The 4336-nt window shown below is 39.8% G+C and overlaps 1 non-coding gene across 1 annotated transcript; it reads right to left on the bottom strand.

Moving 5' to 3' along the window:
* Positions 1–4229: 4229 nt before the first annotated feature.
* LOC114382865 lies at positions 4230–4336 on the bottom strand. The gene has a single exon (XR_003660324.1). It is a non-coding gene; the product is annotated as a small nucleolar RNA R71 (small nucleolar RNA).

Below are 4336 nucleotides of genomic sequence, written 5' to 3'. Positions count from 1 at the left end.
TATTAGATGAGTTGAGATCCCTTAAGTTGTGGAAAGAAAAACAAGAGAGAAAAGAAAAAGGAAAAAAAAGAGCGAAAGAAATAAGTCAAGATGAAAAGGAGAAAATAAGGGAAGATGAAAGAAGGAAAATACTAAAAGAGTTAAGAAAAGAAAAACATGCCTCCTATAGTAGTCATAACTCTTGCAAGAGCCTAAGTGAAGAACTTCGTGACTATTATGAAGGAAGACATAGGTCACATCTTAGACCTCACTCCCATAGGAGAGAAAATCAAAGAAAGCCTCAAGAGGTTAACATTAAACTCCCATACTTCCATGGGAAGGACAATGTAGAGGCTAATTTAGATTGGGAAATAAGGGTAGAGCAACAACTTAAAAGGAAGTCTACTTCAAAATCTTATGGCTCTCACTCTTATCCAAAGAAAGACCAAGGTCAAGGAATCTTAGGGGTGAGACCTTCTAAGCCCAAAGATGATAAGGGGAAGACAATAGAAAAGCAACCCCTTAAGGCTAGTATGCAAGAGAAGACTAGCTCCATGAAGTGCTTTAAATGTCTTGGAAGAGGACACATTACTTCTTGTTAGTGCTTAGCTTTACTAAGCTTTAAAAGATTGGCTAAGATTTTGTTAAAACATAAGCACTTAGACAATGAAGGAAAGCTGGAGTTGCTGCACATGATGTCCAACGTTATGTCAAAGAATAAGATCGGGCTGCACAATGCACAATGCAAGATGAAATGTCAAATGAAGAATTGAAGTTGCAGGATTCACGATGTCGGATACAATGTCCTGACATCCTGCCCGAAAATACTGGAGTTGCTGCACAATGCATAAGTCAAGATAAAATGTCAAATGAAGAATTGAAGCTGCAGAATCCACGATGTCGGACACGATGTCCTGACATCTGGCCCGAAAATACTGGACACATAAATCTGTTATATCTTTAACAGATTACTGTGCAGTTAGCAAGAGATAAGATGATCTATCTTCTGGAACGAATTAAAAGATAATTAAAGTTCGAATTTCAAAGTAGAAGAGTTCGTTCAGGGATTAAAGATTAAAGATAAAAACTAAAAGATCAGACTGTATCTTTTAGTTCTTTAACTGCAGATTTTCAGGAAGAATGATAGATCTCCTCCAGCACAAGCCGTTGCAGCCCAGAAACGCACATTGCTATATAATCATGGAGGCTGCACGAGTTCTGTACCAAGTCCGGGATTGAAGAGTTATTTTGTGAGTTTTGGGACTTGAGTGTTTTGTGAGCCACCTTGATGATACCCTAACATCAAGTGTTGGACCTGAGTGTGTAGAGTTGATCTCTTGTGTGTAGAGTTGATCTCTTGTGTGTAGAGTTGATCTCTAGTGTGTAGAGTTGATCTCTTTTGTTCAGAGTTGATCTCTGGTGTGTCTTTGAATTATTTGTAAACACGGGAGAGTGTTTGAGAGGGAGTGAGCGGGGTTTCTCATATCTAAGAGTGGCTCTTAGGTAGAGATCGCACGGGTAGTGGTTAGGTGAGAAGGTTGTAAACAGTGGCTGTTAGACCTTGAACTAACACTATTTTAGTGGATTTCCTCCCTGGCTTGGTAGCCCCCAGATGTAGGTGAGGTTGCACCGAACTGGGTTAACAATTCTCTTGTGTTATTTACTTGCTTAAACTGTGCACACTGTCAAATACAATCTGCATGTTCTGAAGCGTGATGTCGTGACATCCTGTACGACATCTGTCCCCAGTATCAGAATTTCACTTCTCAATGCCCCACCAAGAAAACCATGATTATGAGGGGCCAAGACATTTATAGTAGCCAAGATGAGGCTACTACTTCACCTTCCTCTAGTAAAAGTGAAGAAGCAAAAGGGGAAGAATCTAGTGAAGAGATCTACCCCCAAGAAGAAGGACAACCATTAATGGTTAAGGAGGAGTGTAAGGAGGTAAGTGTCTCCTCCAAGAGGTTAGCTATGAAGGAAAGACATTTTGAAAAAAAGACAAATATTAAAGAAATTTCCCTTCTTAGACAACCTCCACATTTTCTCCTTTGTAAAAAGACACTTGTTAGCATTGCCACATCTCTTAGGCTTGAGTTTATTCCTCAAGTAAAGGAGTTGTTAGATGAGGGTTTGGTTCGCAAGAGATTAAATCCTTGTGCTTTGTTGGTGCCCAAAATAGGTATTATTAGGCACCAAATCCCTAAAATAGGTGGTGTGATGAATGCTTTGGGTGGTGCAACACTCTTTTGTAAAATCACTCGTGCACCCAACATCTTCATGATTTGTGTACATAGGGACTCATTAGGTAGGTTTGTTCTTATTTTTAGTTTCAATACAAACTTAGTCACTCATATGGGACACCTTAGGTTTGTCATACTTTTTGGTAGGAATAATCAACATGAAAATACAGAAAAAGGTATGTTCTATTGCTTTACTTTTCTTAATTTTTTAAATTGTGAGCAAGGGGTTCCCATGAACCCTAAGGGAATAAATGTCATTCCTGAGTGGCCCGCTCCACCAAGTGTAAGAAAAATTTGGGGCTTCCAAGACTTAACAAACTTTTACAAAAGGTTTGCCCCATATTTCTCTATACTTGTAGCACCACTCATTGAGTTGGTGAGGAACCATGTTCCTTCATGGGAAGATGCCCAGGAAATGAGTTTTCAAACCTTACCTTACTTCAACATACTAAACACCACTAATACATATGTTTTTGTTCTTTTTACAGGTGTTGAGGAAAAAAGCCCAGAGTTTCAAGAACCTCAGGATTTAAGGTCAAATCCTTTTCAAGGGGGAGGGAATGATGCAATCCTACCCCGCAAGGGCATTGGATAGAAAACTCCAAGTAGATTGGGCCAAAGATGCAAGAGAAGGCCCTAGGGTTCTTATGAGCCTTAGGGTAGATTTCGGGCCCATGGGCTAAGTATGAGCCCACTTATCTTTGTAAATATTAGATTAAGGTTTCATTATTTTTGGGCCTTGTATTTAGGGCTCCATAATGTAGGTAGGGTACCCTAGAAATATAGGATTTTTCAGCCCTTGTATTTTAGGGCACCTAGACTAGTTTTTGTATTAAGGGTAGTTTTGTAATTTCACATGCACTAAGTGGATATTTGATGTGTGTGGTTGGAAATAAATTTAATTGAATTGGTAGAAGCCCAATCCAATTAAATTTTAGAGGGGGAGGTGAGCATTTGCTTACTACACCCCATTGCCACATCATATAGTCACACTTTGTGCATGTCCTTCATGCTTTTCATGCCTCATGACACCTAAGCACACTTAGTGGAGAATCTTCGAATTGATCTTGGATTAGTGGGCTGAACCATAATTAAAATTCACTAATCATAATTAGCGAAATTTTGGCTCCAAAGTTTGGCTCCACAAATTCAATTTCAAATTCAAGTGAAATTTGAATTTCCCTCCAATTTTGTGTGACACTTAGGCTATAAATAGAGGTCATGTGTGTGCATTTTTTTCAACTTTGATCATTTGAATATTAACTTCAGATTTCAGAGCTCCTTTTGAGCACAAAATTTCGTGTTCTTCTCTCCCTCTCCCTTCATTCATCTCCTTCTTCCTCCAAGCTCTTATCCATGGCCTCCTATGGTGGTGAGCTTCTTCTAGACTCATCTTCTCCTTGAAGTGGCGTTTCCTCTCTCTCTTCCTTCTCCATTCCGCTGCCATTTATCTTCCAAGAAGCAAAGGAATCCATTGATGAAGAAGATCCTAGGCCTACAAGCTCCAATGGAGCTTGCATCACATTAGTTAGACATAGTGTGCATCTTGGTCATTCTGTGCATTGTGAGCATTCTGTTGAGGGTGATTCTGATTTTGAACATTCCACTACTAATTTTTATACTGAGAACATGGCTCAACCTCCACCTCGTGAGAGGACTCTTAGGGAGATGGCTGCACCTGATTTCACTTATGAAAGCTTGTGCATTCAATATCCTGTTGAGGGTGTTCCATATGTTCTTAAGACTGGACTAATACATTTGCTGCCCAAGTTTCATGGTCTTGCAGGTGAAGATCCTCTTAAGCATCTTAAGGATTTCCATATTGTTTGTTCCACCATGAAGCCCCCAGATGTCCAGGAAGATCATATCTTTCTAAAGGCTTTTCCTCATTCTCTGGAGGGAGTGTCAAAAGATTGGCTATACTACCTTGCTCCCAGGTCCATTTTTAGCTGGGATAACCTTAAGAGGGTGTTCTTGGAGAAATTCTTCCCTACATCTAGGACCACTGCCATCAGAAAAGACATTTCAGGCATCTGGCAACTTAGTGGAGAAAGCTTGTATGAGTAATGGGAAAGATTCAAGAAATTGTGTGCAAGTTGTCCTCACCACCAGAT

The sequence above is a fragment of the Glycine soja genome, chromosome 13 (genome assembly GCF_004193775.1).
Source record: "Glycine soja cultivar W05 chromosome 13, ASM419377v2, whole genome shotgun sequence".
Lineage (NCBI taxonomy): Eukaryota > Viridiplantae > Streptophyta > Magnoliopsida > Fabales > Fabaceae > Glycine > Glycine soja.
The sequence above is the reverse complement of the archived record's forward strand: the minus strand, read 5'-3'. Positions and strand labels throughout refer to the sequence as shown.